At 35.6% G+C, this 15,026-nt stretch overlaps 1 long non-coding RNA gene across 1 annotated transcript in view; it reads right to left on the bottom strand.

Annotated features, from left to right (window-relative positions):
- Positions 1-15,026, bottom strand: part of LOC131818323 (uncharacterized) — a 257,550-nt gene that overhangs the window by 190,750 nt on the left and 51,774 nt on the right. Inside the window, exon 2 of the long non-coding RNA XR_009348781.1 lies at positions 4,037-4,076. This is a non-coding gene — a long non-coding RNA (uncharacterized LOC131818323). The remainder of the gene's footprint in view (positions 1-4,036; positions 4,077-15,026) is intronic.

The raw sequence follows: 15,026 nt of genomic DNA, 5'->3' as shown, positions 1-15,026 counted from the left end.
AATCAAATTACTTTTACAGTTGAATTTTGATTTGATATAGAGAGACTGGTGAACTATCACAGAGCCAATGAAATGTCTTCTTCCTTTTTACTCTCATTCACTTCTTGACCTTTGCCACAAAGTTATACTAATGACTTTCTTCTCCATTTAAATTTCAAATAGTGAAAAGATTCTGTATATCTAAAAATGTTACTGGCAAAACAACAGCAAAAAGCTATAACATATACACTAATTTGAGAACTCTTTTTTTTTTTTTAATTTTCAATTCAGTAGCATGTACTGGAAAGGACTGATTATGCTATTGTCATGTTAAGGAATTTTGAAACATTATACATTGCTGAGAACCAGCCTCCATCAGACAAGGTCTGCAGATATCTGGATAGAATGAGATATTGTTAGAAAAGCACAGGTTTAAGCAGCATTTGACCTACATTATGGCAATATATTTGAATATGAATGGCATTGTGTAGTTGCTAGCAGGGGTCCTGCCATTCTTCAACATGTTTCATCCACCACCCACCTATTAAAAAGCCTCTTTTCTTCCATGAGTGGATGATCGCTCTGTTTCCAGATGGATCCTAGGTTATGAAAAATGAAAATCCAGATTTGCATGGCAAGTGATTTCAAATATAACATTGCACATGAAATGATGAATTAATCTCTGTCTGTCTGTCTCTTTCTATCTTTCCCCACCTCCTATCATGTTACTCACACAATATGTCAGTGCAACTCTTCAACTCTAATTTCTAATAATAATTGATGAAAGAGAATTCTTGGTAGAGCGTACTGCCACTCCTTTGAAGGAAGATAGCACTTATTCACAATGGTCATCTGCTTCTTTAGAATTGTGAAGCAGAGAAACATTAATTGCCTATCTTTAATAAGGAATTGAAGAAAGAGATATCCATAGATATATACTAGCAGAGAGAGGTGTTTATGAATTTGTAACAAAGGAATACACATGATTTAGGGATGTAAAACAAATAACAGAATTCTAATATACCTAAAGAAAGGTTGTTACTTATCACAATATGAACATACTATGTTCATACTGAGTGCTCAGTCATTAGTGTATATCATTGGTTTCTACGGACTGAATACTGGAGCTTTACACTTCACTGGAGTGAAGTTTAAAGCTTTTGTGTTTTTTTTTTTTTTTTCCCTTTGGTCATCATCTGTATTATCACAAATCTAGATTACTGACAATGAACATTTCACTTGTTAATAAAAAGAAGAAAAGAAATAAAATGTAACTCTTTATAGGCCATGATGGTAGAGATCAAATTTATCTAAGAAACAGTGAATCACAAATCCACGATTCAAATATTCAATTTTGGGGGGCACCTGGGTGGTTCAGTGGGGTAAGGCCTCACCTTTGGCTCAGGTCATGATCCCAGGGTTCTGGAATGGAGTCCCACCTCCGGCTCTCTGCTCAGCAGGGAGCCTGCTTCCTCCCTCTCTCTCTCTGCCTGTCTATCTGCCTGCCTATGATCTCTGTCTGTCAAATAAATAAATAAAATCTTTAAAAAAATCAATTTTGGGAAAAATTATAATTTCCAAAATACAATGAAAAAGGTTATATGTATTATCTATACGAGAAACTATAAGAAGTTTCTGGAGGCTGTGGAGAACCTGCCCTAGCTCACTGCCCTGGTTTGTTTACTTATGAATAGGTATGTTTTATAAGTTTGTAAGGGAAATCTGCCTTTACTATGTTCCTAGCATTTAGACAGAAAAAAATATACAGAAATATATATATATTTTTCTCATACAGGGAACTGACATATTTTCCTGAACTAGGCTTAAAATAATTTTCTTCTCTGAAAACCTGATAGACGATAGTCATGGATATTTTCTGGAGACAAGGCTGGAGGTGAAGGTGGGGTGGGCAACTCTCTGTAGAACTTTATTAATCTATGCAGAAGTGATCAAGGGATTAATATTGACTGAAATGAGCAATGAGCAACAGCTATTGTGTTTAACCTAATGTTCAAAATAGAAAGATATATATGTATATTTATCTTTTCTCAGGCAAAGATAAGAAAGAAATATGGGAACAGTTTAATCCCCTCTTCTTCTTCTTTAACAAATTAACTCTTGCCAGTTTTGTTTTCTGTTTTGTTTTGTTACATGCTTTCCTCCCTTTCGAACGGTATAATGAGTTTGGGGGAGATTCTTGCTGAGCCTCTTGGTGGATGATGTACTTAGAAATCTGTTTATGGGACTGTCTGATAGGACCATAGGGAGCTCTTGATGAAATATACAAGGAGAAAGCAAAAGCTTATCTCAGCTTATCCTGGGAGATTACAAGACATTCAGAAACACCAAATTTCTTCTGGCTGGAAGAAAACTGATCATTTTTGTGCAAATAGGGATTTGATTTTATGCTGCATGTGAACATACAGGAGAAGCATGGCAGCTGATGGTAAATACCTTATGGAGGGTAGGCTATGTTTATTTAAATTAAAAAAGAGTATGTCTTGGAGGAAAAGAGCAGGCCTTCTTAAAAATATGAGAATAGTTGATAAGATCTTTCCTGGCTGTTTAAATTCAGCTTCCCATTAAGTTTGGGACAAAACCCAAAGAAACATTCTATAATGCTAATTAACATCATAAAACATAAATAGGTAGTGTAGATCTCATGGGTAATATTAAATATATGGTCATAGTCAGATTCTGCAATATGGTAATAGTGATGCATAATTCACTTACAACTCCAGTTCAAAAGTTTAAAAAAAAAAAAAGGAGTAAAAAGAGCCACAACCACAACAATCTGTTTTTAGTTATACATTGTGAAAAACATATAAATTATAACAGCAATAATCTAAAATATGAGAGGGAGGAAAAGGAAAAGTATAAAGTTTACAAATTCTATTAAGGTTAAATTGTTATAATCAATTTAAAATACAGTGTTATAAGCTTTATATAAGCCTCATGGTAAACACAAGGAGAAACCTTATAGTAATTACACAAAAGAACAAGATAAAAAAAGTAAAAGCACTCTGATGCCAAAAGACATCAAAACACAAAAATGAGAGCAGGATAAGAAACAAGGAAAAACAGATCCACAGAGCAACCAGAAAATACAACAAAATTGCAATGCTAAGTCCTTCACTATCGATAATTACTTTAAATGTAAAGAGATTAAATTCTCTAATTAAAAGAAAAAGAGGGGGCGCCTGGGTGGCTCAGTGGGTTGGGCCGCTGCCTTCAGCTCGGGTCATGATCTCAGGGTCCTGGGATCGAGGCCCACATCGGGCTCTCTGCTCAGCAGGGAGCCTGCTTCCCTTTCTCTCTCTCTGCCTGCCTCTCCGCCTACTTGTGATTTCTCTCTGTCAAATAAATAAATAAAATCTTTAAAAAAAAAAAAAAAGAAAAAGAGCATGGCTGAATGGATTAACACATGATTCAAGATGTTGCCTATAAAAGACTCACTTTCACCTCTAAGACACACATGAACAGAGTAAATGGATGGAAAAAAGACATTTCAAGCAAATGTAACCAGAAAAAAAAACCCAAAAAACAAAAAACAAACAAATAAACAAACAAACAAAAAAACCCAACAAACAAAAAACCCACACAGGGTAGTTATACTAATATGAAGCAAAATAGACTTTACACTAAAATGGCAAAAGGAAATAAGATTATTAAATAATGATTAATAAGTGAATACATCAAGAAGATATACCAGCTGTAAATATTGATGCACCCAACATTGGAGCACCTAAATATATGAAGCAGAAACTAACAGAGCTAAACAGAGAAATAAATAGTCATATAATATTTGGAGACTTTAATACCCCACTCAACAATGTATAGATAGTCCAGACAGACAATCAAAAAAGAAATAGCAAATTTGAACAACACTATAGACCAAATGCAACTAACAGATATTTACAGAACATTTCATACAGTAATAGCAGAATACATATTCATTGCAAGTGCTCATGGAACATTTTAGACAGACCGTATGTTAAGCTACAAAACAAGCCTTAGCAAACTAAAGACTGAAATCATACCAAGTATCTTCTCTTACCTTGGCTGCATGAAATTAGAAGTCAATAACAAGAGGAAACCTGGAAAATTCACAAAAGAATAGAAATTAAATTAAACAGTACTCTCTTAAACAACCACTGAACCAAAAGACAAATTAAAGTTTTTTGACCCAAAAACCCAAAATGAAATAAAGCAACAACACAACAATAAAACAAAACAAGAAGAAAAGAAACACAACATCCCAGAATGTTACAGATTAATTCCCGACACCCACAAAAGCTCTGTTGAAGTCCTAATCTCCAATACATCAGAATGTGACCTTATTTGGAAATAGGGTCATTGCAGATTAGTTAAGATGGGATCATACTCGGATAGGATGGGATCTTAATACAATATGACCAGTGTCCTCCCAATATGATGATGTAAAAACAAAGAAAAAGAATGTCATGTCAAGGCAGATGTGAAGACTGGACTCACATAGCTGCAACATAAATAAGTTCCAAATTTTGCTGGTGACACCAGAAAGTGAGAGAAAGGTATGGGTCAGAGTCTACTCCAGAGCCTTTGTCCTAAAAGAGGGTGTCCCTGATGACAACTTGAGTTTGACATTCTAGACTCCAGACATGTGACACAATACATTTCTATTGTTTTAAGCCACCTAGTTCTTTGTACTTTGTTACAGTACCCCTAGGAAACTGGTACATTGAAGAAGATAGCTTGTGGGATATGTTCCCAGGCAAAAGCACCTCTAATCTCTCAATTTCATCTTCTTATTCTTTATAACATTCTTTTTATCATCTCAAAAATTCCTTTTTTGTCTTAGTATTTATAACCCTCAGATATTAGACAGTTATACACCTAAGATTTTTTATAGCACATATTTAATTGCTGTGATTTCTCACTATAAATCAACTCTCAGTCCTTAAAACACTTCTAATGCCAATTGTGCAATACTTTCCTATTGCAAGGAAGTAGTAATGAGTTCCCTCCAACAGAAAAATGTCACCAAGCTCCAGTCTCTGAAATATTGAGACAGAGCCAACTGCCTCTCTGCTATACATCATAAGGCACGCCTAAAAAAGATACACGTCACGTTTTTTTTTTTTTTTTTCCTTACTAGATTGAGGTGCTAGACATGTTCCTCTGTTAGACATGTTCCTCACAGACTATAATCCAGTTTATAGAGAGTGTGAATTGTAATGTATTTAACTTTATGGGGACAAGTTTTGTTTTCTTTTTTTTCCCCTTCAATAGTGTTGCACATTGATTTTTTATTTTTAATTCTCTGAGGCTGTTTGAGAAATCAGTGGAGGATCTTCTGTCACAGTTCCTGAACAATTCTTCACTTGACTTTCTTTTGCTACCATTTGGTGTCACTTAAAAATTTCCATAAGATGATGCTTTATTGCTCTTTCACTGGAAAAGTCAGATAGATTTATATTCTAGACTGATTTATCATGGACTTCAGACCAGCACTGCCTAAAGGGAGTTATTCTTCCCTTCTGACAATGTGCCATGCCTACCAAATGGTCTCTGAGAATAGCTAGTCAGCAACAAATGATTCAAGGGCCAGGGACTGTGCTAGGGGCCAGCATCCTATATGAGGACAGGCATGAACCTTCCTTGATAGAGTTGAGTTTCATTGTCAAATCAGGAAAAGGGACAAAAAATAAGTAACTGCCATCATGCAAAATTTTATAGCAGAGATATTTATAGAGAACACCCTAACCAAGCATTGCTTGGTCAAAAAAGATTTGCTTGAGTAAACAATGTTTATGCTGAGATTTCAAGTAAATAAGTATTAATCAGGTATGATTAATACAATTTTCAAAATGTATGTACTAGATACTTACAATTTTAAAGATTTCAAATTTCAAATTAATACAATTTTCAAAACGTATGTACTAGATACTTATAATTTTAAAAATTACTTTTATTTTTGGATTAAAAAACAAAAAGATATTATATAAATTTTCTAAGATAGTGTCAGAACTGGGGTTTCTAGGAGGCCCGTAACTCCAAAGCCCGTGATACTGACCACTACACAACACTCCTATGCTCCCTGCTCCCTGGGAAGTTTCTTTCCCCTATTTTTACTAAAGGTTCTTCTCAGTTACCCTATTTAGTAAAACTTTTCCTGATTATGAAGTCTTCCAAATGAGATAGTCTGATCCCACATCTGCAAAACCTCTGTTGTTCTTAGTGTGGATGTCCTTTATTTTAAGTTCATGTGTGCATGTGTAATAATAAAAATTATTCTGAGTCGTCTTTCATTCTTCTAACTTTATCCATCATATATGTCTTTGAGTTCATTTAAATAGTGGTACTGGAATAAGGACCTATTTCAGTGTCCACAGTTGGGTCTATTACCACATATTCAGATGAATGTAGTTTCCTTTCAGGTACTTTGGAGGGCTAATGTCAGGTCACTGGATGGGTCCCTGGGTGGGAAGTAAAGGGCTTAAACCATTGACTGAGCAGGGCTGGAGGCAAGTCCCAGAGGTGTTTCAGGAAGTACAGTCAAGATTCAGCTCTGCAGATCTGGCTCTGGAGGCATGAATGGGCACGTACCCTTCAAGGACCCTGGTCAGACGAGAGTGCTCCCTGACTGCAGCTGGGTGGGGAAACGCTGTAGAGAGGGCCATATGGATTTTCTGAGGTACAGACAGAAGTATCCCCCACTAGACCTTTGGACCTGCAAGACTATCTGTGGACTGTGGGTCGAAGGGCCTGGAAGCAGCCCTAAGGCCCTTTAAATACCTCTAGGGGCACAAAGAATCTCTTGCAATAATATCCAACTTATATTATGTGGCTAGAATGTGCTTATTACTGAAAACAAAATTTTCCTCTCTAAATATAGTAATATTTTTCCCCAGAGAACTATTGTATAACCATCAAATCCTGATCACTCTTCAGCATTATTAATTTGAGTTACAAAGATATCACCATAAGAACATCTCATTTCAAATACAGAGGGAAAGGAACCTGCTCAAAAACCTAATACATGAGTGCTGTGAAGTGTGTAAACCTGGTGATTCACAGACCTGTACCCCTGGGGATAAAAATATATGTTTATAAAAAATAAAAAATTATATTAAAAAAAAAACCTAATACATACAGGAAGAAGGGGGGAAAAAAAGAAATCAGTGTTCTAGGGTCAGGAATAATAGGCTTTGTAAGAATGAAGTTTAAAAGATATATATAAAACTAAAGTCTTCCATCCCAATAACATAACATTGCCTAGAAGTATCAGTTTACTCTTGTATCCTATGAAAAATCTGTCTTTACCATAGCAATCCCTGCAAGATATGTTACCTATTATACTTCAGAGGTATGAAGAGATAAATGGGGCTGTGGTCTCTTTCAACAAAGAGCAATTTATTTTTATGAAGCTTTTTCCCATATGGAAGACTAGGATTTGACATCCCTCAAGAGTATCTCCCCCAACTACCCTGACACCATGTAAAAAGGGAACAAATAATTCCCTATGGTGCCTTGGCTTATACAAAGTTTTCTGATTTTATAAAGTGCTTTTATTCTATTGTGTTGTATAAAGTACTTAGTGAGGACATATCCTAGGATGCGGACATGCATGATCTGTTTTCTTCCACCTCTTGGGCATTTTGGCCCTTCCTCCATGCTCTGTGTTTGCTGTCCTCCATTCGAGGCCCAGAAGAATACCGAACCTTGAGCTTGTCATTCCATAGGTTTTGGGCTGCTTGGCTTAGCATATGGTCCTTTATGTTTTCTATCACTAACCCCATTTGTGTCACTCATAGCATTACATTATATTACATATCATTACAGATATCTGTATTTTATTTGCTTTGTCTCCTTCAAAATAGCATCCTTCTATGAAGACAAGGGTCATATCTTGCCTTTGTGCTATGGTCTAGTACAGCACTGGAAACTTTCTAAGCATTTATATCTATAAGTGGAATACCTATGGAATACCTATATATTATATATATATATTATATATATATATATATAGAATACCTATATGTTGAATAAATTATGACAATTCCTTAATTCATTTTTATTGAATTCTCAAACCCATAGCTCTATGACAGTTGAAAATCCTTGTACAACTTTGACTCCCCCAAACCTTACGTATGAACAGCATACTGTTTATCAGAAGTCTTACCAATAATATAAACAGTTGATCAACACTTATATGTTATATGTATCATTGCTGTATTCTTACAGTACACCTACAGAAAAGAACTGTTATGAAGATGATAAGGAATAGAAAATAGATTTATAATATTGTGGTGTATTTATATTAAAAAATCCATATAAGTGAAACCATGTGATTTAAACATGTGTTATTCAAGGTCAACTGCATTTTCTCTATAAGGTATATCTTAACTTTTTTGCTTTTAGAACACTAAACAGCACTATACTTGAGAACCATTTTAAACAGCAAAATCATCAACAAAAGTAAATAAATGCAAAAGGATATGGCATTAAACAGACCATAAAAGAAGTTACTTGTTTGCAATATAAAAGCTGAAAAAAGAAGGCGGAGCTTCTCCATGTTCAACCTCAGCTGGAAACATATGGGTAAAACAACTCAAATTTTTTACTGCTTTGTACATAACTGTGAATGACCATGAAAGTACGAGTCATGAACAGGCAAACGTGCAAACATGGAATTTGCAAATAAGGAGCAGAACTGTAGTTTGTCTGATATTACACACTATTAAATAGTGCTATAAGGACTTGGTTCTGAGATTTAGTAGCCTGCAATAAACAAATTTGACATATATATTCAAATAAAACCATCAAAAATTTAATCACTAGGCTTTTTGTTTTTGTTTTTGTTTTGCTCCCTATAGATACTGTTGGTGTGTGCATTTGTGTCCATGTATACATGTCAACAATGGAACATGTAACAATTTTTTTTTATTCCACCATCCAGAGATATGTAATCCGAGTACTTCTTTCTAGTTTCTTCATAGGCATATTTTATTTACTTAATTTACACAGTTATATATTATATATCGGGATCCAATTTTGTATCTTACATATAGGATATGGTAATATAATTTATTCAGAAACACATGAAAGTCAAATTGAGAAATCAACACAGTGTGTGCCATTTGAACACCTTTTTGTGGTACACACTAAAAGAGAATGAGAAAATAGATGGTGGTATAAAACAGTGGTGTAGGGGAGGGCTCCAAGATGGCAGAGGGGTAGGAGACCTAAATTTTATCTGGTCCCAGGAATTCAGCTAGATAGTTATCAAACCATTCTGAACACCTGTGAACTCAACAGGAGATCGAAGAAAAGAATAGCAGCAACTCTGTGAACAGAAAAACGAACACTTTCTCAAAGGTAGGACATGTGGAGAAGTGAATCTGAGGTGATATACGGGAAGATAGACTGCAGAGGGGGAGGGGGGAGCCTCCTTCCGTGGGGTACCAGTAAGTTAAAGAGCAGTAGGGCACAAGATTGGAGGTTTTAGAAGTCTGCTCCCCTGAGGGACATTGTTCCCGTGGTTGAGCAGGGGATCAGACACTCGATGGAACAGCGTGGCCTCAGGACCCTCATGACCACAGAAAGACTGAGGATGCCTGAGTGTGGCAGACCTCCCAGGTATCAGAGTGGGAAAAACAGCTGCAAAGGTGGAGCTGAGGAGTGGGCTCTCTGCTCAGCATTGCCATAACCAGAATTCACAGCAGAGCCCAGCCACTGCTGTTCGAGCAGGGGCCCAACAAGAAACAGATCTGAGGACACTACCCTTCCTCCTCTGGGAAGAGTGGTGTGAGAACACACCACAGGAATCTGTTGGGGTTGGAGACTCCCAAGAGCGTCATGTGCCAGAGGTAGAAACACTCTGTCACAGGCCAGGTGAGCACAGAGTCCAGCCAGAGACCAGGGAGAGAGGAGTGGTTGACTGCTTTTCTCTGAGGACACATTGAGGAGTGGGGTCCTGAGCTCTCAACTCCTGAAAGATTGGGAGGCCACCATTTTCATTCTCATCTACAAGACAGGGATTCCCACTATCACCACTGCTTTTCAACATAGTACTGGAAGTCCTAGCCTCAGCAATCAGAAAACAAAAAGAAATAAAAGGCATCCAAATCAGCAAAGAAGTCAAACTCTTACTCTTCGCAGATGATATGATCCTTTAGGTAGAAAATCCAAAAAATTTTATCCCAAAACTGCAAGAACTCATACAGGAATTCAATAAAGTGGCAGGATATAAAATTACTGCACAGAAGTCAGTTGCATTTCTATACACCATGAACAAGACAGAAGAAAGAGACAGTAAGGAGTTGATACCATTTATAACTGCACCCCAAACCCTTAAATACATAGGAATAAACCTAACCAAAGAGGCAAAGAATCTGTACTCAGAAAACTATAAGTACCATGAAAGGAATTGAGGAAGACACTAAGAAATGGAAAAACATGCCATGTTTATGGATTGGAAGAACAAATATTGTGAAAATATCTATGCTACCTAGAGCAATCTACATGTTTAGTGCAATCCTTATCAAAAAACCATCAACTTTTTTCACAAAAATGGAAAAAATAATCCAAAAATTTGTATAGAACCAGAAAAGGCCACCAAATAGCCAGAGGGTTGTAGAAAGAGTAAACCAAAGCTGGTCACATCACAATTCCAGACTTCCAGCTCTATTAAAAAGCTGTCATCATCAAGACAGGATGGTACTAGCACAAAAACAGACATATAGATCAATGGAACAGAATACAGAGCCCAGCACTGGACCCACAACTCTATAGCCAACTAATCTTCAACAAGCAGGAAAGAAAGTCCAATGGAAAAAAGACAGTCTCTTCAACAAATGGTGTTGGGAAAATTGGACAGCCACATGTGGAAGAATGAAACTGACCATTTCCTTACACCACACACAAAAAATAGACTCAAAATGGATCAAAGATCTTAATGTGAGACATGAATCCTTCAAAATCTTTGAGGAGAACACAGGCAGCAACCTCTTCAACCTCAGCAGCAACTTCTTCCCAGAAACATCACCAAAGACAAGGGAAGCAAGGGCAAAAATGAACTATTGGGACTTCATCAAGATCAAAATCTTTTGCACAGCAAAGGAAACGCTCAAAAAAAACCAATAGACAACTGACGGAATAGGAGAAGATATTTGCAAATGACATATCAGATAAAGGGCTAGTATCCAAAATCTATAAAGAACTTACCAAACTCAACACCCAAAGAACAAATAATCTATCAAGAAATGGGCAGAAGACATGAACAGACATTTCTGCAAAGAAAACATCCAAATGGCCAAAAGACACATGAAAAAGCGCTTCACATCACTTGCCATTAGGGAAATACAAACCAAAACCACAGTGAGATACCTCTTCACAACAGTCAGAATGGCAAAAATTAGCAAGTCAGGAAATGACAGACACTGGTGAGGATGTGGAGAAAGGGGAACCCTCCTACACTGCTGGTGAGAATGCAAGCTTGTGCAGCCACTTTGGAAAATAGTATGGAGGTTTCTCAAAAAGTGGAAACTAGAGCTACCCTATGAACCAGCAACTGTACTACTGGGTATTTACCCCAAAGACACAAATGTACTGATCCAAAGGGGCACATGCACTCCAATGTTTATAGCAGCAATGTCTACAATAGCCAAACTATGGAAAGAGCCTAGATGTCCATCCACAGATGAATGGATAAAGAAGAAGTGGTATATATATAATATATATATATATATATTATATATATATAATGGAATATTATGCAGCCATCAAAAATAAACTCTTGCCATTTACAACAATGTGGATGGAATGAGAGGGTATCATACTACTGAAATAGGTCAGTCAGAGAAAGACAATTACCATATGATCTCATTGACATGTGGAATTTGAGAAACAAGATTGAGGATCATGGGAAAAAATGAAACGGGATGAAACCAGAGAGGGATAGAGACCATAAGAGACTCTTAATCTCAGGAGATAAACTGAGGGTTGCTGGAGTCTAGTGGGGTGGGAGGAATGGGGTGGCTGGGTGATGGACATCGGGGAGGGTACATGCTAAGGTGAGCGGTGAGAATTGTCTAAGACTGAAGAATCACAGGCCTGTACCCCTGAAACAAATAATTCATTATATGTTAATAAAAAAAATTTAAAAGAAAACAGGGATGTATACATATAATTACTATTTGGGATGTGTGTATATATACATACATGCCTTAAAAATGATCTTAACATATATACTGTTTTTTTTTTTTTTTAAGATTTTGCTTGTGATAGGTCCTAAAAAACGTTTCCATATGAAAATATGTATCTATATTCTCATTTTGACTTCTCATATTTTATTCCATTTTATAAACACATTCAACTAATATTGCTCATTCCCTATTTTTGGACTTTCAATGTGTTCCTGTTTTTCATATTAGAATAAATGTCTTTATTAATAAATTTCTGAATATTTATAGCTGCCTGTTCCTTCAGTGAATCTGTAGGGCCTAACCAATTATTTATAGTTGTTTCAGAATTCTGATGCATATTGCTCTATTACCCCATTTAAGCATTTTAACAAATTTCATGCTCATTATAGAAGTATGAAAATATGTGTTTTCTAGAACATGAACCAGATATTATGGTGAGCTAAATCAGAGTATCAATTTAATTTTTATGTTTATCCAATTATAAATGAAGCTAAACAACTTTTATTTGATATTTTAATTTATGCTTTTGTGAAATGTCTGTTTATGTCCTTTGACATGTGAAGTGCTCATATTCTTTTCTAATTTTCCAATTAGTTTTTTGTTCTTTAAATGTTTTAAGTCTTTTTTTTTTTTTAGGTATAATTTATACAGTATAATTCACTCCACTTATAAAGTTCTATGAACTTTGACAAACTCATATAGTTCTGTAAACTCTACCATAGTCAAGATATAGTCCCAACATTAAAAAGAAAAAGAAAAAAAACAGCAAATGAACCCTTCCTGCCCTTTTGGGATCAATAATTCTTCCCAACTCTAACCCCTACAGACACAAATTTGTTTGCTTTCCATACAGTTTCACCCTTACAAGAAGTTATATAAATGGGGTCATACATTAGAGTCTGTCTTTAGAGTCTACTTTCTTTCCCTTGACATAGTTCATTTGAAACATATCCATGCTATTGTGTGCATCAGTAATTCTTTCTTTATTGATTGGATGATTGATTGTTCAGTATTATTCCATTGAGTGATGTCCTACAGATTTTATTTTTATATTTCCACCAGTGACAGACAGTTGGGTTATTTCCAGGTTATGGTAATTATGAATAACACTCTAGAAATATTCACATGTAGGTTTTTATGTGAACATATGTTTTCCTTTCACTTTGTTAAACAATTGGGGCTGGGATTGCTCAAATGGTAAGTGTATGTTTAACTGTAAAAGAAATTACAATTGATTTTTTCTCCAAAGTGATGAAACGATTTTGAATTCCTACCAGCAGTGTAGGAGAATTTAAGTTGTTCGCTATCCTCACCAGCCTTGGTATTTTCAAGTTTATTTTGTTGCAGTTGTTGTTCAAACCATTCTAAGAAGTTAGCTTCAAATGTTCGTTGAAAATATATAAAAATACATTGATTTTTTATATATATTTCTCTTGTATCCTGCCACCTGGTTAAACCTACTTAATAGTTCTAGTAGCTTTTCTATATATTCCATTTGATTTTCTACATAGATGATTATTTTCTCTATGAGCAGAGATAGTTTGCTTTATTTCTTCTTTACATATCCAATCCTCCCCCCCCCTCCCTTGCATCATTGTACTGGCCAATACATCCTGCATTACAATGAAGGGTGAGGAGATCAAACATCCTTGCCTTGTTCGCAGTCTTTGAGAAAGAACATATAGTCTCTCATCATTAAATGTGACATTAGCTGTGGGTTTTTTGTACGTGTTCTTTATCAGGTTGAGAGTGTTTCTTTTTATCACTGTTTTACTCAGAGTTTAATTTTGTTTACCATGAATAGATTTTGCCAAACTGTTTTTTCTTTAGGCTATTCACAGGTAAATTTTGACTGATTTTCAAATGTAAATCCAGATATATTTTTATAACTATGGACACAGTTTTTTATTGCCATGTGGGCTATCAGTATGTTTCATTCAATGATTTTCAAATTGACTCGATTTGAATTAATTATCAGCAATGAAACTGAATCAATAATCAAAAAACTCCCAAAAAACAGAAGTCCAGGAAAGATGGCTTCACAGGAAAATCCTACCAAAAATGTAATGAAGAGGTAACCCCTATTCTTCTTAAACTATTCCAAAAAATAGAAGAGGAACGAAAACTTCCAAATTCATTCTGTGAGGTCAGTATCATCCTGATGCCAAAATCAGATGAAGTAACACAAAAAAAAGAGAGGACTAGGCCAATATCTCTGATAGTGTACATGCAAAAATCCTCAACAAAATACTAGTAAATACTAGTAAATTGAATCTAACAATATGTTTAAAAAAATCATACACCATGATCAACTGGGATTCATTCTCAGGATGCAGGGGTGATTCCATATTTGCAGAACAATCAACATGGTATGTCCTATCAATAAGAGAAAGGATAAAAACCCTATGATCATTTCAATAGACACAGAAAAAACTTTGACAAAGTACAACATCCGTTCATGATAAAATCCGTCAGCAAAATAGATCTAGAGGGAACATACTTAAACATAATAAAGACCTTATATGAAAAACTCAAAGCTAACATCATAATCAATGGTGAAAAGTTGAGAGTTTTCCCCCTAAAAGGTCTGGAACAAGGCAAGACAAGACACTGCCACCACTTTTATCCAACATAGTCCTGGAGGACGAAGCCACAACAATTAGACAACAAAAAGAAATAAAAGGCCTGAGGGCATCCACATTGTAAGGAAGAAGTAAAATTCACTATTTGCAGATGACAGGATACCATATATAGAAAACCCTAAAGACTCTACCAAAAAACTACTAAAACTGATAAATAAGATTAGTAAAGTCGCAGGATACAAAATCAATGTACAGAAAGCTGTTGCATTTCTACATA

This window comes from Mustela lutreola, chromosome 16 (genome assembly GCF_030435805.1).
Source record: "Mustela lutreola isolate mMusLut2 chromosome 16, mMusLut2.pri, whole genome shotgun sequence".
NCBI lineage: Eukaryota > Metazoa > Chordata > Mammalia > Carnivora > Mustelidae > Mustela > Mustela lutreola.
Note: the sequence above shows the minus strand (reverse complement) of the source record. Positions and strands in the feature narration are given on the sequence as shown.